This window comes from Sorex araneus, chromosome 7, assembly GCF_027595985.1.
Source record: "Sorex araneus isolate mSorAra2 chromosome 7, mSorAra2.pri, whole genome shotgun sequence".
Lineage (NCBI taxonomy): Eukaryota > Metazoa > Chordata > Mammalia > Eulipotyphla > Soricidae > Sorex > Sorex araneus.
In genome coordinates, this window is record NC_073308.1 from 7,743,597 (window position 1) to 7,770,449 (window position 26,853).

General features: G+C 45.2%; 1 pseudogene; it reads left to right on the forward strand.

Annotated features, from left to right (window-relative positions):
* The first annotated feature begins 3,226 nt into the window (after window positions 1-3,226).
* On the forward strand, window positions 3,227-26,853 carry LOC129406565 (RAD52 motif-containing protein 1-like; annotated as a pseudogene).

Below are 26,853 nucleotides of genomic sequence, written 5' to 3' on the forward strand. Positions count from 1 at the left end.
CGATTTGCTCGAGCGGGCACCAGTAATGTCTCCATTGTGAGACTTGTTGTTATTGTTTTAGGCATATCAAATACGCCACAGGGAGCTTGCCAGGCTCTGCCATGTGGGTGGGATACTCTTAGTAGCTTGTCAGGCTCTCCGAGAGGAATGGAGGAATCGAACCCGGGTCAGCCAGGTACAAGGCAAACGCCCTACCTGCTGTTCTTATCGCTCCAGCCTGGTGGCCATAATTAGCAAAAAAAGATTTGTTGATTAATTTTTAATTTGCTTTTGGGAGCAACACGCATTAATGCTCAGGGCTTACTCCTGGCTCTGCACTCAGGAATTACTTCTGCTGGTGTTCAGGGAACACGTGGGATTCCAGGGATCAAATCTGGGTTGGACACATGCAAGGTGAATGCTCTACCTTCTGTACTCTCTCTCTAGCCCGGCATTTATCTACTTTCATAAGGTGGTTCTAGATTACTTAAAAAGTATGCTATCAACAATTATGCAAACAAGTATAAGTAATAGACACATGTAAAATTTAATTAAAGTAAAAATTTAGCCATTATAAAGATGTTTTCTCTTGGGCTGGAGATAGTAAAGCGGGTAAGGTGATTGCTTTGCATGTAACCAACCCGGATTCAATCCCCAGCATCTCAAATGGCCCCCCAAACACTATCATGAGTGATTTCTGAGTACAAAACCAGAAGTAACCCCTAGACATTGCTAGGTAGCCCCCCAAAAAAAAACCTCAATTATTTTTCAAGTGTAGTTTATCTTTTCAATGAATTCTGAGCACCAAGTATAAACTTTATCATCTATCTTTTTACATATTTGATTAGTACACCTTGTTATGATCAAGAGCAGGATAGTTTCATTAAACTTTTGTTAGACACGTGATAATTGTGAGCCATAAGAAAACTAACTAAAAAATGATTATTTTTGTAGTCCATTAAACCGTTCAAAGTTCTTGAGCTTATTCCTATGCTACTCTAACTCAGTGTTGAATTATCTAAAAACTCCATTATTATATCTGTAAACTTTATTAAATAGTTTCTCTGATAAACCTGAAGAAGATCCAAATACGTGTGATTTGTTTGAAATACCAGGAACTAATCTCATTGCTCTCCCTGTGATACATTATGTAAAGTTTTCAAATGTTAATAGTGATTGATGGTATTAATATTTCTTCAGTTAGCTTATAAGTTATAAGATAGATTCTAACATGGACTTTAGTGTTAAATTGTGTTACTAAAAGAGTAAAACTATCAGCATAAAGAATAAATTATTAAATTAGTTCAATGTTTAACTATATAAACCAATAAGCATTGAGAGCAGGTAGATATTAAAAAAGGCATTTGTTTTTTAACAAAAAATGTATTTTTTAACAAAAAATGTAGACTTTAAAACAGAATTTGGAACTTGTTCAGTTTTAATCTTCAATTTTATCTATCTAAAACTCTTCCTTAATCATAAAGGAAGGTCATTTATCTCTAAGATGCATGTTATTTAAGTCATCTGTTGTTCAATTCTGTGTGCTGTGGCTGAATCACAGACCCAAAGTTAGTTAGTTTTTAATGATCTGAAATACTTTCAGATTCACAGTATACAGTTGGAAACAGATCATGTTGAATTCAAGAATTCTGAGAGCAGAACCAGGAACAACCCCTAAGCATGGCTGGGAATGGCCAAAAAATAAAACAGAAGTCAGTTGATCTGTAAAGAGTCTAACTGAGCAGCAAATATTTGTCATGAATACTGGGTACTTGGTCCTTGGGGACCAGTGGAATAATCGTATTATTATTGTTTGAGGGGCATACTCAGAGGTGGTTAAAGTTTACTTCTGACTTTGTGTTCAGGAATCAGTCTTGGTAAGGCTTGAGGGACAGTATGGGTGCTGGGGATCATACTCAGGTTGGCTGCGTACAAGATAAATACTTTATCTGCTCTTCTGTCACTCTGCCCCCCAGTGGGATAATCCTAAATACATGCACTAAACTTCATGCCCTATTTATTCTGAATAAATAGCGATGATCACTTTGTTTCTCCTTCTGTTCTTGCCAATCATACGTGTAAACTTAGGGCTTCCCTGTGCCCCCGTCCCCCAATATCGCTCTTGTTTCCTGATTACTAATTTACTTGTCTGGAATTTATGTCTGTGCTCCCAAAATTATCCCCAGTTATCTTTCTTGATCAAAAGCAAGCTCTTTTTTTGATAGAGGAGGAAGAGTCCATAAGTACCACGAAAAGGGAGTTCATGAAGGTTTTACAGACTCGAAAGAAGAATACCAGCACCGAGCTGACCATTGAACCGGAGGAGGCCTCAGCATAGAGAAACAGCCTGTCCGTTCTCATGAATGAGCAGCTAGACTTAGGGAACATTGCCTGAGAGAGAAGGCTCAGGAGGCGGCCCCAAGAGAACCAAAAGAGCTTCCCTTGGCGGAACACCCAGGAAATGGGTGGAAAACTCCTTCAATGAGGAGTCCTCCTGCATCCAGGAGCACGGGGCGGTGGTGTCCACCACCTGGAGCAGTTCTCCATGGGCAGCCAGCCCGTCTGCCGCCACTTCTCCGAAAATCCCAGCCGAGGCGAAAAACAAACCCAAAGACTCGAAAAACACGCTCCTCGGTTTGGAAGACGCAGACGCTCGAGTTCGGAACATGAAGTTTCCCAGCCCCGTGTCACACACTGGAAAAAATTACCGTTTTCATAAGTCTTACTCTCGGCTTTGCCCAGAATGCCCAGAGCCAGAGTGAGTACAGAGACGAAGGAATCAGCACCCGAGAGGCCGGTGCGAGTCGCCAAGCGGCCTCCTTTCGCTGCGGTGAGAACCTCATCAAGTCCCCGCCAAGAGAGGAGTCTCTGTCTTGGAGAGGTCAGGACGGACCTTGGCTCCAGTCCTTTCAACCTTCACACTCACCTGCAGGAAAGAAGACCGCAGAAAGCACGCGTGCTGCAAATGGGGCGAACACCAGAGGCATCGCGCTGCCAGAGAAAACCGTCGGTAGCAAAGGCACCGCCCATGAGAAGGACGCCGGGATGCCCGGCAACCTCGTGCCGGCTGTCAAGCAGTCCAGCGAGACGCAGTGGGAATATCACAACGTGGCCACCGACATCGTCTCTGCCACACAGAAACCACACCCCGGAGACCAACTGGACATGCAACTCATCCAGCAGCTGTGGTCCTGATCCCCAACAGTGACGTGAGGAAGCTCATTGCTCACGGGATCCGGACTCTGAAATGGACCGCTCTGAGCCCCAGGTGAGGCTGGCGTGTGCCAAGCTCCTCTCCGGAACCGGCCTCCTGATGAAGCGTCTCAGTGAGCAGCAGGAAGTAAAGGTTCCCGAGGCAGAATGGGATACAGACCAGTGGAAGACTGAGAACTACATCAGTGAGAGAAGGAAGACCAGGGTGAGCAGAACAGCCAGAGGCAAGTGAAGTGAGAACAGATTTCTTTCTTTCTTCCTTCCTTCCTTTCTTTCTTTCTTTCTTTCTTTCTTTCTTTCTTTCTTTCTTTCTTTCTTTCTTTCTTTCTTTCTTCCTTTCCTTCTTTCTTTATTTCTTTCTCTCTCTCTCTCTCTTTCTTTCTTTCATGAAGAGGCTCATGCTGAGTGAACAGAACAGCAAGAGGCAAGTGAAATGAAAACAGATTTATTTCTTTCTTTCTTTCCTTCTTTCTTCCTTTCTCTCTTTCTCTCTCTCCTTCTTTCTTTCTTTCTTTCTTTCTTTTGTTTTCTTTCTTTCTTTCTATTATTCTTTCTTCCTTCCTCTCTTTCTTTCACTTTCTTTCTTTCCTTCTTTCTTTCATTTCTTCCCTTCTTTCTTTCTTTCTTTCTTTCTTTCTTTCTTTCTTTCTTTCTTTCTTTCTTTCTTTCTTTCTTTCTTTCTTTCTTTCTTTCATTCTTCCTTCCTTCCTTCCTTTCTCTCTTTCTTTCTTTCTCTCTTTTTCTTTCCTTCTTTCTTCTTTCTTTCTTTCTTTCTTTCTTTCTTTCTTTCTTTCTTTCTTTCTTTTTTCTTTCTTTCTTTCTTTCTTTCATTCTTTCTTTCTGTCATTCTTCCTTTCTCTCTTTCTTCCTTTCTCTCTTTCTTCCTTTCTCTCTTTCTTCCTTTCATGGAGAGGCTCATGCTGAGTGAAATAAGTCAGAAGAAGGACAGACATAGAATGATTGCACTCATTTATGGGATGTAAAAAAAAAAGTAAAAACATAGTATGCGATTAACACCCAAGGACAGTTAGCAACAAGGGCCAGGATGAATGGTCTGTGGTTGGAAGCCTGCCTCAAGGGCTGGGAGAGAGGGCAGCTGGGATAGAGAAGGGATCACGATAACAATGATAGTTGGAAGGGATCGCTCTGGATGGGAGATGTGTGCTGAAAGTGGGTAAAGGATGAAACATGATGACACTGGTGGAGGGAGGGGTGTTCTAGCATTGTACGGCTGAAGCTGGATCACAATCAGGAAAGCTTTGTAACTCTATCTCACAGTGACCTGGCTCAGGGGTTTCCGGGCTCTCAGGCCATGCCATGAAAGAACATGAGCAGGAAGACCACAGTCTTATTCCTGACTCTCCCTCTCTTGCTTGCTCTCTTTTTTCATGGCCACACAACTTTTTTTAAAATTCAGAATGTTCACTGTCATCCCGTTGCTCATCGATTTGTTCAAGTGGGCACCAGTAACGTCTCTCATTGAGAGACTTATTGTTACTGTTTTTGGCATATCCAATACGCACGGGTAGCTTGCCAGGCTCTGCCCTGCTGGCTCCATACTCTAAGTAGCTTGCCGGACTCTCGGAGAGGGGCGGAGGAATCGAACACGAGTTGGCCTCGTGAAAGGCAAAAGCCCAACCACTGTGCTATCGCTCCAGCCCCAGAATGTTAGGTTACCATATTGTTTTATTATTACTTCCCTGCTTTTAATTGATTCACCGTGAGATAGTTACAAAGCTTTCATGTTTGACCTTCGGTCATATAATCATCAAACACCCATCCGTTCACTAATGCACATTTTCCACCATCAAAATCCCCAGTATTCCCCCCAAACCCCATTCCAACCCCTCCCCTGCCTGGTGGTAAACAATTTCCCCCATACTCTCTCTCTACTTTGGTTACATCCGATATTTAGACACCAGTCCCACCATGACTCAAACCTGCTAGAAAGACAATGCTAGAATTTCATGGCATTCCTATACACAAATAACGAGAGGAGAAAAAAGTGATATGAAAAAGGCAACCCCGGGGCTGGAGCGATAGCACAGCGGGTAGTTGCCTTGCATGGGGCTGACCCGGGTTCGATTCCCAGCATCCCATATTGTTGGATATCATTGGTTTGTCCTGCTCTCCTTGCAACTAGGAGCTTAGGTTTATCAGTCACACCCATCAAAGTGCTCCCGAGTCACTCCCATTCCTTTGTTTATCTGTAACCAGCTCTTCCCCTAATCTGACTCTGCTAATTTGTAAGGTCAGAACTTCCTAGGACACTGAATATTATAACATTGCCTTTCTCCCCTCTTTATGCCTTTTGAATAATTTACTTTAAAGCTATGTCTTTTTTGTATAGACACAAGAAGACAATATTATGTTTTTGTAACTTGGGACTTAATTGGCCTCGAATATTATTCCCTCCCGGGCATCTGCTTTCTCCACTTAAGCCTCAGTTGCCCTCAGTTCCTAGCACCCCAAAAGTAGGGTCCCGACGAGGGACAGGAAGGATCCAGGGCAAGCGGTGAGTTATGTGCTACCCTGGCATCGAGATGGGCCTGGCCAAAGTGCCTAATTCTTAACTATAAGTTAAGAGCTTGATCATAGACAAATGCTGTCATGATCCAAAAGTAATGATGAGACTAGGACCCTGCTAGGGATAGGAAAGACTGTTCTGGCCTGAGCACTGTAGTCTGAGATTGAGATGGCCCCAGGAGAGCAATTCTGTAAGCTTTAATGCATCTCTTATTGTGTCCATACAAAATAATTAATATTATGAATTCTTATATGTTTGCTGGCTGAGGAGAAGAGAAACACATTCATGGGACTCTGCCCTTGGTGGACCCTCCTGCTGAAAGAGAATTAAGTCCTAGGCGAAGCATCCCCTGAGGGAAAGGAACCTTACCCTATTGCTGACCACACCTATGTGTATGCCCCAACCCCCTTATGCTGTGGAGATTTAACTAGGCTGTAAGAGTGGGTTGGGGGCCAGATCCACAGATCGAGAGAGAGACCGAGAGCCGGGAGAGAAGCAGAGAGAGAGAGAATGAAATAAACCGATCGAGCAACCAGTTTCGCCTTCTTCCTTCCATCGCCTGCCCCTTGACCGATGGCACACACAGTGGTTCCGGGGTACCGAACGTGGGCGGTGAGACAGAGCCGCCCAGAGAGCCCGCAGGTGCGCGCGCCCCCTCGGCGAAATTTAGTTTTTTACACCATATGGTCCCCTGAGCACCGCCAGGAGTAATTCCTGAGTGCAGAGCCAGGAGTAACCCCTGTGCATTGCCAGGTGTGACCCAAAAAAGAAAAAAAAAAGAAAAGAAAACGGCAACCCCATTCACAATCAGGCCTCAGAAAATCAAGTACCTTGGAATCAGCTTAACTAAGGAGGTAAAGGAACTGTACAAAGAAAACTACAAAACACTACTTCAAAAATAAAAGAGAACACAAGGAAATGGAAACACATCTCCTTTTCATGGATTGGGAAAATTAACAATGTCAAAATGGCAGTACTCCCCAAAGTATTATACAGATTCAGTGCGATCCTTATATGGGTACCCATGACATTCTTCAAAGACATGGATCAAACACTCCTGAAATTCATATGAAACAACAAGCACCACAAATAGTTAAAGCAATTCTCCAGAAAAAGAAGATGGGAGAGGGCATCACCTTCCCAAACTTCAAACTGTACTTCAAAGCAGTAATAATTAAAACAGCATGGTATTGGGACAAAAGTAGACCCACAGACCAGTGGAATAGGATTGAACATCCTTACACAAACCCTCAAATATATGAGCATATAGTCTTTGATAAGAGCAAGAAATGAAAAGTGAAGAAAGGAAAGTCTCCTTAACAAATGGTGCTGGCAAAACTGGACAACCACATGCCAAACAATGGGTTCAGACCTCTACTTAACACCATGCACAAAAGTCACATCAAAATGGATTAAAGAACTCAACATCAGACCCGAATCCATGAGGTACATTGAGGAAAAGGTCAGCAAAACCCTCTACGACATTGAAGCCAAAGGTATGTTCAAGAATGAAATGCCATTGACCAAACAAGTGGAAACAGAGATGAACAAATGGGACTATCTTAAGCTACTAAGTTTCTGTACCTCAAAGAAACCGTGACCAGAATACAAAGACAGTCTACAGAATGAGAATCCAGTTTAATTCCAGGTTTAACCTTTTTCATTTGTTTGTTTTAGTTAGGGGGCAAACACAGAGGTGCTCAGGGCCTACTCCCAGCTCAGTGCTCAGGGGTGGCTCCTGGAGCTGCTTGGAGTTGGAGACTAGGGGGTACCCTCTGCTGCCAGAGGTGGAATCTCATCTCCCAAGCATGTACCGTGTGCCGTAGACTGTTAAACTCTCCCTCTGGTCTCTCTGTTTAGTCTCTTGAATACTACCACATTGTTAAAAACTAAAAGGTACAGTATGTTTTTCCACCTCTTCACCACCAATTTTGATTGTCTGCCTCTTTCGTTGCTGCCAGCCTCCTGGTGAAAAGGGACAGCTCGACCTGGTTTGGTGTGTTTTTTCTTTTTGTTTTTAACTTAACTATTTTTTAAAATTTTATTTTCCCTTACCTTATATAGACACTGTGGCTTACAAAATTGTTCATGATGATTTGTTACAGACATTCAATTCCACCATCACTGCACCTTCCAACCACAATTATCTCCAGTTCTTCCAATGATCCCTTAAGCCTATCGACAAAGCAGGTACTCAGTAATTTATTTTATATTGCTTCTTATAATTTGCTAAAAGAATAATGAAAAAAAATTCCTCAGAAGAAAATTAGTGAAGATTGTGTATCTCACCCTGAAGCTATTTTTTTAGTTATTTTTAGTTTTGGGTGTTTTTTTGGTTTTTGTTTTTTGTTTTTGCCTTTTGGTTCACACTCGGTGATGGACAGGGGTTACTTCTGGCTCTACACTCAGGAATTTCTCCTGGCGGTGCTCAGGGGACCATATGGGATGCTGGGACTTGAACCTGGGTTGGTCGTGTACAAAGCAAATTCCCTATCTGCTGTGCTATCATTTCAGCCCCTTACCCTGTAGCTATTAAGCAATTGTACAAGACATTGCTAAGATGTTGTTATAGGGTATGCTTCTATGTTGGTACTTTCCTAATCAAGATTGGATGCCTTCTACTTTACATCCCACCCAGTCTGGTGTGCTACTCCTGGCTAATGAGTGTTGTATAGTTTGAGGTGTCACGTGGCTGCAATGCCCCTGTACATTCCAGTTAAATCCAAAGTTTTCAAGGGTGTGATAGAGGTGAAGTGAAATTCTTAACTGCTCATCTAGCCAAGGCATGCGATTCCGTGCCAGAGCGTAAGAATGTGGTCCTTTTGTGCCAGAGACCACCAGTGTGACAGTGATCCTCAAGGGTCTCCAGAGCTATACCTAGTGATGCTTAGAGTCAGATGGTGCCCGGCATCAAATCCAGGCCTGGTATGCACTACGGCCCCTAAACTTGGTCTTTATCATTTGCCACATAAATGTTTTCAGTTTATTTCAGTTTTGGGACCATACCCGGTGGCACTTAGGGCTTACTCCTGGCTCTGTGCTCAGGGGTCACTTCTGGCTGAACACCGGAGACCATATATGGTGATTGGGATCGAACCCAGGCTGTTCATATGCAAGGCAAATGGCTTACCCCTGTCCCAGAGCTCCATGAAAAGTTTTGAGTTTTGATGTAGTCCAGCGTCTATTTCCTTTTGTCACTTCGGGTTTGGGTGTTTGTAATTAAGATCCTAATTGCCAGGTGTAAGGTCATGAAAATTTATTTCTGTGCTTTTTCTTGGGAACGTGATTATTTGCTTTGGACTAGTTGTATAGGGAGACGACTCTTGGCTCTCTATTTGGGGGTCACACTGGCGATACTGAGGGGAACCTGCCATGCTGGGGATCAAATTGGGCCTCCCCTGTACAACTCATGCATTCAGTCTGCTGGGCAGCCCTCTGGCCCACCGCTTCATAGTTACGGAGTTAGCTCTTATTTTTAGATCCATGAGCCGCTTTAGCTCCCTTCTATGTCTGTTGTAAAAAGGCCCTGCGTCCGCTTACCCCTGCCCAGTCACTGAAGTCTGTTTTTCCTGCCTCTTCCTCGCCCCCTTAACATTTCTCTGTATTTACAGTTCCCTTATTTTTGTGTACACCTCAGTAATATTTACATATGGCATATACTCTGTAGCTACTTTATGTATCCAATTCTGGAACATTCGTAGCCCACGACAACAGTGGTTTCCCAACCCGGGGTCTGTGGGTTGGTGCCAGCCTGTCCTGCCAGAAGGTTTCTGCCACTTTGTGACAAGTGATGGCCACTTTCCATGTGGCAAACCAGAGGCACGATTTTCACTTTGCAATGTTAGACTTTAAAATGAATCCACAAAGTGACGTTATAAATGATGCCTTTTGTTCCTGCCTTGTTGGTCTGCAAAAGATCACTGCCCTTTTCGCTGGTTCCACAGAAAAGGGTTGAAAACCACTGGCCCCCTGCCTTGGTTGTAACTGCGGGCTTTGGACTATGTGCAGGACAGCTGTCGGCCCACCAATGTGACAACGTCGAAGAACGCTGCTCTCGAAGGTTCCCTCCCCCACACAGAAAACACACTCTGACTGATCCCTTTTCCCCGGATGGCAGCACACAGAGTGTACTGTTTATGCCTAACATCTTCGGCTGAGTGAAATGACCGGGATCCACCTGTAAATACAGCAGGAGGCTGCGCTTGTCAGTTTTCCCTCTGTGCAGTAGTATCCCCTAGGAATACTCTAGATTATTATTATTATTAATATCTCTGGATTATTTCCAGGGTTAGATTATTATGAAGAAAGCTTCAGAGGTGGACATTGGTTGTTGTTCGGTTGTTGTTCTGTTGACACAGCCAGGTGTGTGGTCAGGGACTGGGGATTGATTGGGTCCCCGCATCCAACATGCCAAGCATGCACTCCAGCCCTTTCGACTCTCTCCCCAGCCCAGCTTTTGTGTTTTGTCATGGGGGCCATCCACGTGGGACTGGGGCTGATGGTGCCTGAAGTCCCCGTGCATCGCTGCTCACCCTGGCTCTGCAGGCCTGATGCTCTGGCACCCAGAGGTGTGGTACTTGAGCCTGATGAGACTTAGGCCTGGAGGTGTTTGAGTCCGCCAGAACTCCTGACTGTGCATGGGAGAGCACACGAGTTGGCCATGGAACACCCGCCTTGCACATGCCAGCCCTATGCTCCACTGCTGAGCCCTACCCTGGCCAAGTCTAAAACCTGAGAGCCACTGGTTTTTGCTTCTTTACCAAAAAGAAGATGGCACTGGAGAGAGAGTGCAGCTGGTAGCCAGTCCAGAAACTAACTGGAGGCACTGGGATGGGGGAAGCCCAGCACAGGCCCTGTTGGGAAAGGTCCTAGAGCCACTCCCTCCCTGCCCCCATTCGTTTTCCTTGGGGAGTTGTGCCAGTGGCTCTGGCAGATTTGTTCAAAGGCTGTGCTGTGAATGGGCCCCAGTGGCCGCCCAGATTGACATGCTGTCCCCGTCACTAGCGAGGAAGCCCCTGTGGGTCTGAGGGTGGAAGCCCAGGAGGCTTAGTGCTGAGGCTCCCCAGTGCCTGACTGAGCAGGAGGGATGAGGAAGTGGTGAGGAGGGAAGATGAACTAAGACTCGGGGAGATGGGCAGCATACTGAAGATGTGGCAACAGAGGAAGGAGCAGTGGGCAGGAACTGTCAGTGCCTAGCGAGCTTCGACTCACAGGGCCTGGGATTTTCTGGTTCTTTCTTGGAAACAGTGTGGAGCAACCCTGGGTTGGTTGCAGTAAGAGACCCACTTAAACTAGAAGAGGGAGAGCAAGAGGAGTCTTTTTTTACAAATTGTATTTAATTTATTCATTTATTTTGTTTTTTACATCACACCCAGCAGTGCTCAAGGGTTACTACTGGCTCTGTACTCAGGAATTACTCCTGGCAGTGCTCTGGGGACTGTATGGGATGCTCGGGATCAAACCTGGGTCGGCCACATGCAAGGCAAATGCCTTACCTATTGTACTATCTCTCTGACCCCAAAAACGAGCAGTCTTGCAGAGCCCAGCCAAGGGGCTCAGGGGAACCTTGGGAAGCAAGTGGAAATAAATCTGCAAAGCTGCAAAGTGTTTGCAGGAGGATTCAGAGCCACCGTGTGTAAGGAGCTTCCTTAGCATGCAGCTGACCTGGGTTTGATCCCCAGCATCCTTTAAGGTCCCCTGAGGCTGGCAGAAGTAATTCCTGAGTGCAGAGCCAGCCAGGTGGGACCGAAAACCCGAGTCAGGTTGCCTCTGCTTTGCTGGTAACCTGGCTCCACAGCTCCCCCTGCACTCCAGCTTTCTCCACTCCTGATGGGCCCCTCAAGTTCCACCACTAAAGTCTTAAGTCTTAAAGTCTTAAGCAGCCATGAGGGTGGCTTTGGTCCAGCCTAAGTACCTGGGATGCAAAGTCCGATGTATCAGCTCCTGGTTCCAAAATTGGAGACACGGGAGCATTTGCACCAAACAATCGTGTCTGGTCGCAGCTAGCCACGCAACATTTTCAGTGGAAAAAGAAATGTCCCATTCCCCAGAGAGGTAGACACCCTCAAGCAGTCAGCTCAGCCATGGCGGGTGTTCCCATGGTTACTGAACTTCACTGCCCTTCACGGTGAACAGATAAATTAATTGTAGAAGCACCTGTCCTCTCCAGGTGACTGTGCGGTGTTGGGCAAACTCAGGTACCTCAGGGGTACTTATGACTGACTCTTTCAAGAGAGAGAGTCTGTGGGGCAAGGGTGGGGGCAACATTTTTCTTTAGCAACTCTCAGCCCAAGCAAACAGGGCCCATTCCTGTCATGGGAGAAAACTGTTTAAAATGTGGAAGCCCCCGAATGGGGTAGAGCAAAGGCCACAGATGAGGGCAATTGACAGGAACCATCAGAAGGGCCACAGGAGGCCGGAGCAGAGATCCACCACAAAGGAGACCCAAGGAGTGGCCACGGGGCCTCACAGAGCACTGGGTCAGGATGGATGAAGCCAGAACCAGTGTTTTGTCTCTACAGGCTGATGTGGAAGCTGTGCTGTGAGGGCCGACCACTCTCTTCCTGGGTGACAGAGTGTCCCCTGGAATGAGGCGGGGGAAGCCGGCCTGCTGTGGAGTTTTCCCAGAACTACTCTCGCTCCTCACTTGGGGATTCTACATTTCTTCTGTCCTTTGCTTTCATTCTCTGTCACTTTCTTCCCTTCCCCATCACAAGCCAAATGGAGCCAGAGCCCCAGGACTAATGGGTTTCCAAGGGCTGCCTCCTCATTCTCATGCAAGTCTGGGCCCCTAGCTCCTGACTGTCATTCATAAAACCAAGGGGACCCCAATGAAATGTCTATATTTGGGGGTTCATTAAAGTATTCCTTGTACGAAGAAAGCGTTCACATTTTCCTGATCGAATTTGAGTGTCAAGGGCAATCGGATCGCTCAGGGTAGTAAAAGGAAGATAAAATTATTGTCCTCGAATGTTCATTGTGAAGTGGAGACCTGTGTGAACAGTTTCACAGGGTATTGGGAGAGTCAGTGAACTCTGTAATTACTGGTTTGAAACAGTATCAGACTCCAGGTAACATAACTAAAGCCAATCGTTTTCTATGGAGAGAGAAATCTCGGGTACAGCTTTATGATCTCGTATTGATTGAGGCATGGAAAATAGTGGTGGGTGGAGGAAGTGTGTCAGAATGCCAAAGATTTCAGCCTGCTATGGAAGAATGAACTAGAATTCAGATCATCTTTACAAAGTCCTGGATAGGGCTACAGCAATAGTACAGCAAATGTTGAGTTTGCCTTGTACGCGGCCGACCCAGGTTTGATTCCCAGCATCCCATATGGTCCACTGAGCGTCGCCAGGACTAATTCCTGAGTGCATGAGCCAGGAGTAATTCCTGAGTGCATGAGCCAGGAGTAATTCCTGTGCATCTCCAGGTGTGACACAAAAAAAGAAAAAAAAAAAGGAAAAAAGTGCTGGATGGAATCTATATCTCTGTTTTGTTTAGGGCAGGGCTATTTGGGACCACACCCAAGTGTCTGGGGCTATTCCTGAATGTCTTGCTCAGGAGTGACCCCTTGGAGTGCTGGGGATACACTCCCAGTCATCAACCAAAAACAGGAACAATAATGATTAGGGATGATCCTTTCTAAAAAGACGAGGGTGGGGGGCTCCCAACATGTTCCTTTATATTTTACATACTATTCCGAGGATCAGAGTTGGGTTGGCCACATGCGAGGCAAGCACTTTACCCTCTGTCCTATGTATCTTACACAGGATCTAATTTTTTGCTTTTGCACCACATCCGGTGATGTTCAGGGGTTATTCTTGACTATGCACTCAGGAATCACTCCTGGCAGTGCTCAGGAGACCATATGGGATGCTGGGGAACGAACCAGGCCACTCACATGCAAGGCAAGCACCCTACCACTGTTGATTTCATTTTCTTAGGAGGTGCCAATATGGAATGAAACCTGCTTAAGGACTTTTAGGGGTTAGCAGATCTCTGCCCCGGGGAGGCGCGGTGGAACAAAAGAACAAAAGAACAAAACCAAGACAACTCTTTCTGCAAAGGCACGGGGTTTATTCAAGCCAATATAGCTATATTGGGACCTTCAACTGTGCCTGAAAAGCAGCAAAGTCGAAGGCCTCGGAACTCAAAAAGAGAGCTGTTTTTAAACCCTTTTTGGGGAGAAAAGGGAAAATCACACATATTGGACCAAAGGAAATTACACCTATTAGATCAAAGGAAATCACATCTATGGATCAAAGGGGATCACACATATGTCACTTAATTTGCTTATCTCAACATTTGTTGACTTTTAACTGTTTCCCTGCAAATGCAAATGTTTGCTTACAGTTCCTAGGGCAGTTTGTTGGCTCATTTGGTGACAGTTTCCTGCCCAGCAGTCTGGAAAACCTCTTTCAAAGCAGCCAAGAAGTTACAAAGGCAAATTTAACCCTTAACCTGCCCTCCTCTTCAGACAATACAGGGCAATTTGCAGAAAAGGGACAGATGGAGGCATGTCCTACATGTAGCAGCCATCAGTACTGATAAAACTGGGGTGTGCCTTGAATCACTCATGTTCCTACTTTTGAGTTTTAACTACAGCAGATATAAAATGAGAAATGATGATGTGGTAGTTTCCAGACGTGTAGGTTTCCAGAACAGAAAAAAACAAGAATAAAATTAAGACTATGATTAAAGATTTTCCATTTGTAAAGCAACTTTAAGACTGAAGGGAATAAATTATTTTTAAAATTCTTCTTTATAAAACAATTATTAGCATTGTAGAGAAGTCACACTTAACTAATGCAATCAGTTTTTGTCTTAGAAAAGAAGAACATTGGTTATATTATCCTTTATGTTTTTTGGGAGGGGCCAAACCAGGCAATGCTCAGGGGTTTCTCCTAGCTCTGCACTCAGGAATTACTCCTGGTGGTCCTCAGGGGACCATATGGGATGTTAGGGATTGAACCTGATCAGCTGCATGCAAGGCAAATAAATACTCTCCCTGCTGTACTACTGCTCTGACCCCTGATTATATTATCCTTTTTTCAAGTGTAAAAATCTAAGCAAGCCGAAGTGCGTGTGCACTCATGGGCTCTCAGGGCGGCTCTGTCTCACTGCCTGCATTCGGTCCTCTGGAACCGCTGTGTTTGGGCTGGATCGGGAAGGCTGTTGGCCAAAAACAGGCGAAGGAAGAAGGAGGACCAAGCTGGTTGCTGATTCGTTACCGTTTATTCAATCTTCCATCTTTCTCATCTCCCGCACTCCTAGCTCTGTCCTCTCTCTGGATCTACTGCAGCCTCTCATCTCCTCTTTTTCTCTCTCCCCCTTGCCCCTAGGCTACACACATCCAGGCAGCAAAGTCAACATAGGAAAGCCCTTCCTGAGGGCTCTCAGGTTCAAAGCCAATACTACCTAAGGGCATTCCAAAGCCCTTCCCCACTGTCAGCAGGCAAAATACCTCTTAAGGTGTTTTTCTCCTTTCCTTCCTCCAAGAACTTATTCAGTCTTAATACTAGTTATTTTTGTATGGACATAGCAAGAGACACATTGAGGCTTGCAAGGCAGCTCTCCTGGCAACATTTTGCCACAGACTCAGACTACAGCACTCAGGCCAGATTAATCACTCCTAACCCTAGCAGGGTCCAAATCTAGTTATCACTGTTTGGATCATGACAGCATTTGTCCATGACCAAGCTCTTCACTTATAGTTAAGCATTAGGCACTTTGGCCAGGCCCATCCCGATGCCAGGGTAGCACACAACTCACCGATTGCCCTGGGTCCGTCCCGTCCCTCGTAGGGACCCTGCTTTTGGGGGGTGCTAGGAAGTAAGGGCAGCTGAGGCTTAGGTCAGAGAACAGATGCCCAGGAGGAAAATATCATGTAGAGTCAAATGACTCCCAGGTTACAAAAGCATAGCATTTGCTAAGTCTTCCTGTGTCCATACAAAAGGACATGGCTCTGAATAAATTATACAAAGGACTCAAGAAGAGTAAAACAATATTTACAAGTCAACAGAACACAAAGAAAGAAGTTATAAATAAACTCAGAGGGATGGGATCACTGTGATGAGAGTAACCCAAAAAACCTAAACTACCTGAGGCTATGTTATCCTACATACCCCCCTTTTTCTTTTACAGAAACACAAAAATTTGAATAAGGAACAATTCCAAATCACAACATAATTCCAAATCACAATACAGTCTTATTAGTTGTACTAAGATTTCAGTCCAACCCTGGGCTCAGAGCAGTGCTTGTAGTAAAGCGTCCAATTGTCCTGCACTGTCCAGGGGTGATAAGAGTCACCAATGATAAGTCATGTAGTCCCATTTTGAAGAAATGAAGTGTCTGGATCAAAATTGAAGAGTTGTTCCTGTAACAGCATCAATAGTGGTTGCAGCAATGAGTCTCAAGGGAGCAGCTATTAGGAGTCTGATAAATTTCAGGAATCAGTTGGGGAACACTGGAACAGGAGCATCACAACTCCTGGCAGGAGAACTTCAGCAGGGGAATGCAGCCATTCTTTGGTCAGGTTCCTCGGTAGTCCTAGAGGTGCAACCTAGCTTATGTCTGAGAAAAAACACTTTTTTAAAGTTATCAGAGACTTTGACAGTTGAGGTTTGGTCTCCATGCCTGTGAATAGAAAGAGTCAGAGGGAAGCTCCAATACAAAAGGATATCCTAGAGAGAAATGAAAAGGTGTTCCTGTTAAAAGCCATTCCTTTCTCCTTCAGGAAACTGTGAATTCCAAGGAAAGAGTAAAAGTAAAATACTGGTAATTCAGGATACTTGGTGTGGCATTGTCCAATCCACAACCTGTAAAAGAGAGGTATAAGAGATGCTCTTAATGTGATCTCATGTTATTTTAAAGGAGTTCAGAGGCCTTTTCTTCAGGTTCTCTGACGCTGGCTCATCTTCTTTCCTTGTGATTTCCAGCTTGGAGCTGGAATTTGAAGGGTTGTGAGTCTCTGGAGGTCTGAGATCCAAATCACATGGTTGAATTCTACTTCTTATGAGACATAATGGGATCCAAAGTTTCTCAGTGGGGTTATCATCTGTTGAAACAAAAGCATAGCCTTTTCCTCGAATGAGGAGTTTTCCTGCTACATTCAGTTGAGAAAATACCTCCTTTTTGTATTTGATTTAACATTCCATATGTCCACTGAAGATGCAGAGGTTGTGGGCTTATTGAAAAGGAGTTGTAGTAACTGTATCTGGGCAGGAAATATCCAAGGCCTTCCTGCCATCACTGGCTTCAGCGATTATACTGATTGGAGCTCTGAAGCTCCACACTGGGAAGAGGGGCTGAAACTGAGAACATCCCCAGATTTTGTGGGGCCTGACTCTGGCCCCCTTGCAGGTGTCCCGAGTTGGGGTCACCCACTGCATCAAAATTAAAGCGACAATCTCTGGCCCAATGATTTCCCCTCTTACACCGGGGACAGGGCCCAGGATGTGCTCTCACAGTAGAACAATCTTTACAAAAGTGGCCTGGTTTTCCACAATTAAAACATCTTTTCTGAGCTTGTCTCTGTAAGGCATAGACCTGCACCATATGTTTAACAGAACCAACATTCCAGCATGCTTTCAAGTACCCCATTATGTCTTCCTTCTCCTTAATAGGGCACAGAAAGGCCTGGCGGTTCTCATTAGCATTTTCAAAGGCCTATAGTTTAGTCAACAGCTCCTGAGTTTCCTTGTCCTTAACCTACATTTCAATGGCTTTCATCAACCTTCCTATGAAATCTGCATAAGGTTCTGAGGCTCTCTGGAAAATCTTTGTAAAACCTCCCTTAAATTCTGCATCTGGGGCTGGAGTGATAGCACAGAGGGCAGGGCGTTTGCCTTGCATGCGGCTGACCCGGGTTCGATTCCCAGCATCCCATATGGTCCCCTGAGCACGGCCAGGGGTAATTCCCGAGTGCAGAGCCAGGAATGACCCCTGAGCATTGCTGGATGGGACCCAAAAAGCAAAAAAAAAAAAAAAATTTCTGCATCTACATCAACCTTCTCCCACGCATGCAGGGCTGCATCATGGACATGAAGAAAAACAGCACACAGCAAGGTGACTTGCCTTTCTGGGTCACGCCATTTCCTTTCACCAATTAACATCTCATAAATCAACTTAATTCCTGAAAAGTTTTGTCCAGCATGGCCTAGGCCTTGAAGCTTTGCCTTGGCCTCATCACTGAGACACATTCTCCACTCCAAGTACTGAGAAGAGCTTTAGCAAGTCTTAGCAACCACATGAAAATCTTGAGATACCCAGTAGGCCTTTTTTGCTGCAGCCTGTAAGATACTCCCTACAGTACGAAGATGTAGGCCCATATGAGACACAGGCCTTTTTGAAACGACTGAGAGAATCCATCCTTAACCTGCGATAAGATGGATGCTGCTTCTGCTCTGCCTGGACTGGGCGATTGGGAGCATGTCCCAAGCGGTCTGGAGTCCCTCTCGGACTCAGAATCTGAGTAAGTGGTGGCAGACTCATAACTCGCATCACTTTCATCTGATACACTGGAAGTAGAGCTATATTCACCAGCCTCAGAAATATTTTTACTATGAAAACCCTTTTGAGACTTAGGTGTGGAAGGAACTGAGGTCGTGTTATTTATAATATTCTCCTCCACATCAATTGTACTTTTCAAAAACAGGAGAATAGAATTAACAATCTCCCATGTAATCCAGAATTCCACGGGGATCTTAGTCCCTTCCTTAGATGCCTTATAGGCATTATTCTTAACTTTTTTCCAAGTCTTGGTTTCTAGAGTTCCTTCATCTGGGAACCACGGGTTAACCTTATAAACTACTTTAAAGCAGGACCGGAGTTGGTCTCTGGAAATGCAGAGTTCTGGGTCTCCTGTTCTGCAGAAGAAAAATGGAATCAAATCCATAAATGGCCTGCCCTGTTCAGTCTGGCTCGAGAAAATATGAAAGATGTTGGGAAGGCCCAGAATCTGCCCCATCTTAGTGGGGGAATGCTGTTAGGATTCCAATCCCCAGCACACTAAAAATCCTGTTCTCCCACTCACTTTCTAGACTGGGGGTGCACCGAACGCTATTCTTACCTTTGGACTGGGTTGCGCAGATGCAGTGAAGCTGAGGAGGGCTGAGGTGGTACCTTTCACGGTTCCCAGCGAGAGTGACAAAACCCTGTTGGTGTGGGAGCTGAGCCCTGACCCCAAGGTCAAAGCCTTGCATGTGAGCCAGGTCCGGAGGGCAGGACAGGGTGTTCCGGGAAAGGCGCCCCGAGCCCTGACTTCCCACCGTGGCCCCGCACCCTGTCCTGTGCCAAGGGAACCGTGGCTGTCAGCTCGCCGCGACACTTTCTCCTGCTGCACCCCGGGGCCCGTGCCCCTGCGACGCTGCTGGAGCCCGGGCTTGCAGAGTGCAGCGTGCTGGGGAAGTGGCTCCCCGCGCGGGGCCGGGGCGTGTGCGGGGAGGGTGGGCCTCGGCCGCGGACTGTGCGGTGGGTGACCGCGGCGGCCCCGCATCGTTCTCTGTCCGCAGCCTTCTCCCGCTTTGGCCTCCTGTATGCGGTGCGCGTCTTCGCCAACGCTGCGGCCGCCCCGCAGGGTTCCTACGCCATGGTCAAGTTTTATTCTGCGCGCGCCGCTCACTCAGCCCAAGGGGCCTGAGGCTGGCAGCCGCTCTTCTAGTCCTCTCCGCTGAAGGTGGGTCCGCACTCGGCGGGGGCCGGGCCCCGTGGGAAGCAGTGCTGGGCGGGGGCACCTTACACTGGCAGCTAGCCGCCCCCACCCACCAGCCTCCCGCTGCCTTGCAGAGTGTCCCCCAGAATCCGGGTAGCAGGCAGCCTGTCCCCCAGGGCTGCTGCTGCAGAAAGGCCAGGGCTGGTTGCAGGAAGAGACTCGCTGACAGGGTCAGAGCCAGTTCCCAGCCTCCTCTGGGCTTTGATGGGGTCCACGTGTGCGCTTGGCAGTCCTTTTGGCTGGAGGGACTCCCGGCCAGCGTCATCCCTCTGTCTTAAGCCAGCCGTTCCCGATGCCCACCCCCAGTTTCCCACTGTAAACTTTCTTCCCTTTGAGTGCACCCCGCCCCACAGTCTCCAGCTCCCGAATTCCGTCTCGCTTGGGCCTCATTTTGGTCCCATTCTTTTGTCTGACCCATTTCCATTCTTCTGTGGTTCGTTTCGCTTTTGGTGGAATAGAGTTGGGTGTGGAGGGGATGGGGATAAGAACCTAGGGGTCCCCCTCTCTGCTGTTTTCCCGTGCACGCCCCCCACCACTTCCCATGCCTCTGAATATATGAATGAGGATTATTCTTTTACAAAACTTTCATTTGATAATTCTAAGCCTTCTCTGATTGGCTCCCTGAACTGGCTTCTCACCCCTCATCTTGCTGGTCATTCTCACTCCCCATCCTTTCCTCCTTGCCTGCTCCTCCATCGGACATGAGAACACCCCTCCGTGGTGACCATAGACTCTGCTGCTCCTCTGCAGGCTCAACGCCTGCTTCAGTCCCTGCTCTATGCCCTATACATACCTATACTCAGGAGCACATATGATTGCCCCAACCACCACCTGGAATGATCCCAGAGCACAGAGCTCCGAGTAACTGATTGTTGCTGAGTATGGGTCTGAAACAAGAGCAACCACCAAAGTTTGTACAATTTGCTCTTCACAGCTATCTTATGAAACTTGTATTGAGAAGTCTTGGGTCGGCTGAATTAGATCTCTGTGGCAATTCGTTCCAATCCTCGAGTATGTCTCTTATGTCTTTAGATTCGTCTCAGCAGACATAAAGCAGTTCAACATCGTGCCCTTGCCCTAAACAGCTCCCAATGCCAGGAACTGGCAAGCTACTATTTTGGTTTCAATGGATGGTCTGAAAGGATTGTCAGGGTAGGAAGTGGAGAGAGTTCAAGTGCAGAGCCTGTGCCCACCGTGTTCAAGGCCCTGGCTTTTGTCCTGAGTACTGCACGACTCCACAGCACTGTGGGTTGTGACCCCAGCAGGCCCTGTGGACCGACAGACCTGGCAGATGAGAGTTGTCTAAGTGAAAGTGTCTGAGCCTCGGTCACACCCAGAATCAGTAAAGATCTCAGTGAATTGACGGTGTTGTCCATATTCTACAACACTTGTGTGCTCTGCATGTGCATGGTTGGTGTAGTTCATGAAAAGTTTTGCTTAATGTTGAAGTCACAGGTTACTTCAAGTGTTAGCCTGGATTGCTGGAGTTTCATTTTTATTTCTAATTAAACATTTTAAAGTCTACATTGAGATGTCCAGAAGGACCTTCAATCTAAAATCCAGCTTCAGGATCTTTCTGACCTCGAAGAAAGGGAAAATGAAGATATTGTGGCACCACTTCAGAAGCAAAGCATAAAGATCTTCTGTGCTTTAGAGGTGGTATTGTCACCCTTTGATTGCAAGAGCCCTGGAGTTGGCATAGCCAAGGAAATTTTGGATAAACTGGAAGGTCTCTGTGGGGACTGGAATGGGGGTGTGGGAAAGAATTCATTCTCTCTCTCTCTCTCTCTCTCTCTCTCTCTCTCATCATATTTTCAGACATCAGAAACAGCCCTTTCCTTGCTAAGTTGCTAAAGCCTTGGGCAGATGTTTTTAACAATACTTGTTCAAATCTTAGGTAGTAACCACAGAACCATTGTTTTTTTTTTTTTGGGAGGGGAGGTGCTAGGGACACCTGATGATACTCCTTGCTCAGCACTCGAAATCACTCCTGGAGGTGCTCAGAGGACTCTGTGGGATGCTGGAGATCAAGCCTGGGTTGGCAAGTGCCCTACCTGCTGTTCTGTCACTCTGACAGAACCTTGAACTTCACAATTTTAGAGCTGTCTTCCTACCAAGAAGCTTAGGGGTATGGAGATGGGAACAGTGTTTCTCCTATTTGGAGTAATAATCTTCTTTGTTCCAAAGTATCTTTCAAGTATAGATCATGTGTAATCTTCTGTTATCCCAGCAAATTCTTCATCTAGATAATGAAATAAACTAATATAAATGTTTTTTCCCCCAGAATCTGTGGCACGTAGGCTTAGGGTATTCAGTCAAAGGCAGGGCTGTTAGTGAAAGAACTGGAACAGCCTCTGGTAGGTGAATCTTAGGGAGAGACCAGCTCATCTATGCCACTACCAACCCTTTCTCAATCTCCTGTGGTTTTTTTTGTTTGTTTAATTTTATAGAGTAATTCACAATATTTGATTACATTTAATATTCAAACACCAATCCCACCACCATTACACCTTCCTACCACCATATTTTGGGTGTTTCCATCCCGATCTCGAACTCCAGCCCCAAAGCAGAAAGAAAGAATTTATTTTGTATTGTTTGCTCTGAATCAACTGTTGAATATGCTCCAAAAAAGTTTCCTTAGAGGAAAGTATGTGAAGATTGCTGTATTTCCCTCAGGGACCATTAAGCCCTACAATAAGAGATTATTGATATGTTGTTAAAGGTTGAGCCTTGTGTAAAATGTAAAATGTATTTCCCTCTGTAAAAATGTATTTCCCTCTGAGATTGGTTGCCTCCTACTTCAAACCCCATCAACTGTGGTGTACTGCTCTTGGAATATTAGTGATGCGAGGTATGTCAACTTCCTAGTTTATAGTAGTGTAATCTGTAGGTGTCTAGCTTTACTTTGCCTATTTGAAATACATAATCAGTGTGAGCTCTGTGCCATGATCTTGACTGATTTCTCCCATCTAGTTCACTTATTCTGGAATGTACAGAATACATCAGACAGCAAAAATGTATGGTAATAGCCCTGACAGAATATACCTACCACAGAGCCTTTGAGACATAGCCTTGTTGAGCGGTATAGGCCATGTAGCAGCAAAGGATAGGGTTAATGTTTTGCTAACTTGCTTGATTGCTTTCTGTAACTTGCTAAATTGCCTTCTGTAACTTGCTAACTTACTTGATCACTCTCTGTAAAATAATACCTTGCAGTATGACCTAAGCTACACAAAACAAGGACCTGTTTCAGGAAATGAAACTGCCCAGACGCCTGGTAATGTCCAGGAAAGGCACGGACATATGGCGAAATTTTCTCTAGCAAAGCAGAATGTCACTGATGACCCCCCTTGATCCCAAAAAATGAGGATGTTGATCTAAGCGACCTGGGAAAAATGAAGATGTTGATCAAAGTTACCTTGGAAAAATGGGAAAAATGAGAATAATGATCAAAGTAATCTTATTTACTAAGGTGTATAAAAAGAGTCTGAACTCTGTATACGGGGCTCTCTTTCTCTCTCTCTAACCCTCCTCTGCGTAGGAGTGAAAGCGGAGGGAGAGCCCCAGCGTGCTGGCCTGAATAAATCCCCTTGCTGTTGCAGAAAGAGCAGTTTCGGTTTTGTTCCTTCACGCCTCCCCCCTCCCCCGGCAGAGATCTGCTCGACCCTAACATTGTGTGGTGCCTTCCCTTACTCACTAAGATCATGATGTAGTTCTCTTTTTCTTTCTTTCTTTCTTTCTTTCTTTCTTTCTTTCTTTCTTTCTTTCTTTCTTTCTTTCTTTCTTTATCTATCTATCTATTTACTTATTTATTCATTTATTCATTTATTTATTTATTTCCTGCACAGCAGAGCCTGGCAAGCTACCAGTGGTGTATTCAATATGCCAAAAACTGTAACAAGTCTCAAAATGGAGACATTACTGGTGCCCGCTGGAGCAAATCAATGAGCAAAGGGATGAGAGTGATACAGTGATACAGTGATTTATTTATTTTTAATTTTTAAAAACGTTTTGTGTCACACCCAGCAATGCTCAGGGGTTACTCCTGGCTCCAAACTCAGAAATTACTTTTGGCAGTCCTGGCTCTGCACTCAGAAATTACTTTTGGCAGTGCAGGGGAAACCAAATGTGATTTCGGGGATCGAACATGGATCCACTGCATACAAGGCAGAGTCCATACCTGCTGTAGTATTGCTTCATCTCCAGTTCTCTTTTTAGACTTCATTTAAGTCAGTTAATACAGATTGGCATTGTAAATCTATTTGTTTGGGTTGGATTTAGGATCATAATTATGACTCAGAAGTTTGCTATTCAAAAGGCTGTGTCAGATGCATTTCAGAAACTGCTCATTGTGGTTTTAGGTAAGACTTTTCTCAGTTGTCCTTGAAGTACTGCAGTTTTCTTATTTGAAGAGCAAATAAATTGAATTTGAGAAGTCAATTTTATTGAAAATGCACTGTGGCACTGTCATCCCATTGTTCATCGATTTGCTGGAGCACGCACCAGTAACATCTCCATTTTGAGATTTGTTGTTACTGTTTTTGGCATATTGAATGTGCCATGGTTAGCTTGCCAGGCTCTGCCGTGTGGTTCAGATACTCTCGGTAGCTTGCCAGGCTCTCTGAGAGGGAAGGAATAATCGAACACGGGTTGGCCGTGTGCAAGGCAAATGCCCTACCTGCTTTGCTATTGCTCCAGCCCTATATTGAAAATAATGGAAATAGTAGTACTTCCTATTCTTTTATTCACTAGATGCTTTTCAGAAGTCTCAAATTTGTTCTTTGTGGAACCTGTGAAAAATAATTACAGTAAATATTACCCCCAATGTATAAATATAGAATAGTTTAGATTGTAGAGTGTTTGATCCAATTCTTCTTTCTCAATTGCTAGTCAATAAAACAGAATAGTATAGTGGTTATAAACTTCAGACTCCTGTTTAAGTACTAGCTCTGTTCATTTTTCTGCCTTTGGACTGGAGCAATAGCACAGCGGGTAGGGTGTTTCCCTTGCATGAGGCCGACCCAGGTTCGATTCCACTGTCCCTCTCGAAGAGCCCAGTGAGCTACTGAGAGTATCCTGCCCGCACAGCAGAGCCTGGCAAGCTACCCGTGGCATATTCGATATGCCAAAAACAGTAACAACAAATCTCACAATGGAGATGTTACTGGTGCCTGCTCAAGCAAATCGATGAACAACGGGATGACAGTACTCCAGTGCTCCTTACTTTTCTGGGTTTTGGGCCACACCTGCTGATGCTTAGGGCTGACTCCTGGCTCTGTGTTCAGGGACCACTGCTAGCAGGACTTGGGGAACCACATGGGATTCCGGGACTCATCCTGGGTTGGCTTCATGCAGGGCAAATGTACTATCCACTGTAATATTACTCTGGCCCCTCTGTCTCAGTTTTTAAATGTAACTGTAGGTCTTCTAAACAGATATGCGAAGGTATTTCTAAGCTACAGTTTTCTGAAAAAATATACTTTTAATTTAGCTGACCTTATGGGCAATATTGTAAAAGTAAATACTTAACGCTTACATTTGTGGAATATAAAGTAACAGTGGGAGACTAGCACCCAAGGATAGTAGAGAATGAGACCAGGAGGTCTCATTCTCTACTATCATTGCTCACAGCTTGGATGCTAGCCTCACATGCTGGTGCATGTGGGACAGCTCAGATAGAGAAGGGAACACCAAGTCAAGAATGCTTGGAGGGCCCATTTGGGATGGGAGATGTGTGCTGGAGACTACAGACCAAACATGATGGCCACTTAATGCCTATATTGCTAACCACAACACCCAAAGGAAGAGAGTAAAAGGGAATGTACCTACCACAGAGTGGGAGGAGGGGTGTCATGGAGAGATACTGGGAACATTGGCAGTGGAGGATGGGCACTGGTGGAGGAATGGGTACTCAGTCATTCTATGACTGAAATGTAAGCATGAAAGTTTGTTCGTCTGTAACTGTTGTACCTCACAGTGATTCATTAAAAACAAGAAAATAAAGACATCAAATAATAAAAATTAATAAATAATATTTAAAAAACTTACCTAGAATTTAGTAACAGACAAAATATTCTAATTATTGCTACTGTTTTCCTACTGAACAGGAAACTCAACTGGCATCAGTTCAGGGTTGGTTTTCAGCACTGACATATTGAGTGGTTGTGATTTTATACAACAAACAACTATGTATTGTGAATCTTCACTGTGATTCTGCTGGGGCCAGGAAACAGCTGAGAGACGTAGTGCACATGCTGTGCATGTGGAAGGCCAAGGTTGGATTCCTGGCAACACATGGGTATCCAGGAGCACCCCCAAGTACCCAGCTCGGGAGAAGACGCTAAACACTGCTGAGTGTGATCCCAAATAAAAACAAATAATGGTCATACGATTTAAGATTTTAAAATTTTTTCCTCTTATGAAATTTAATAGTGCTATGAATATTGCCGGCTGTGCCAGAAGGAAACTGAAGAATCAGTAGAGAATCCACAAACAGAATTGCTCTCCTTGCTCTATAGCCCTGCAGTCTTAGAGACAGAAATTTTAAGCTGTCAGAGACCTTATTTACTTACACGAGTAGACCCGGAGTTGACTTCAGCCTTCCAGTCTGGGTAATTCTTCTAGGAAAAGTGACTTCTTTGGTCAGTTGGTAGAATTTCTGTCAACTATAGGAACATTTAAGAACCAATGGGGGCTTAAGAAGATGATACTGGAGCCAAGGCACCTGCCTTGCACATCCCTGCCATGGCATATGGTCCCCTCTAGCACCACCAGGGAGCACAGAGCCAGCAATAGCCCCTGAGTACCAGAAGATATGATCCCCACACCCAAAATATAAAGAAACAAAAGAAGCAGTGGGTTGGACAGATAGCTCAGCAGACTGGGCACATTCTTGGCATGCAGGAAGCATAGTTTCAGTTCCAGCTCAGCATGGCATTACTAGGAGTGACTCCCAAGTACGAAGTGGGTATAATCCCTGAGCACCATCGAGTCTGACTTCAAAACAGAGAAACAAAAAGAACCAAACTTAATTTCTGCATTGAAAAGGAAAATGCTCTTATTTTATGCCTTAAAAATAAAATTATTGGATGTATAACGGAGGTACACACCAGTATCGTTGTATACTGCCTTTATAGAAATAACATTTTAGACAGTAATTTTTCTTTTTTGCTTTTTGGGTCATACCTGGCGATGCACAGGGGTTACTCCTGGCTCTGCACTCAGGAATTACCCCTGGCGGTGTTCAGGGGACCATATGGGATGCTGGGGGTCGAACCCGGGTTGGCCTCGTGCGAGGCAAATGTCCTACCCAATTTAGACAGTAATTTTGAATTTATCCTTGTTAACTTTATTTCAGAAAGTGGTAAAATACCTGTGGAATATAGGCCTTTTGAGGAGCTGACTGATGCCAGAACTACATGA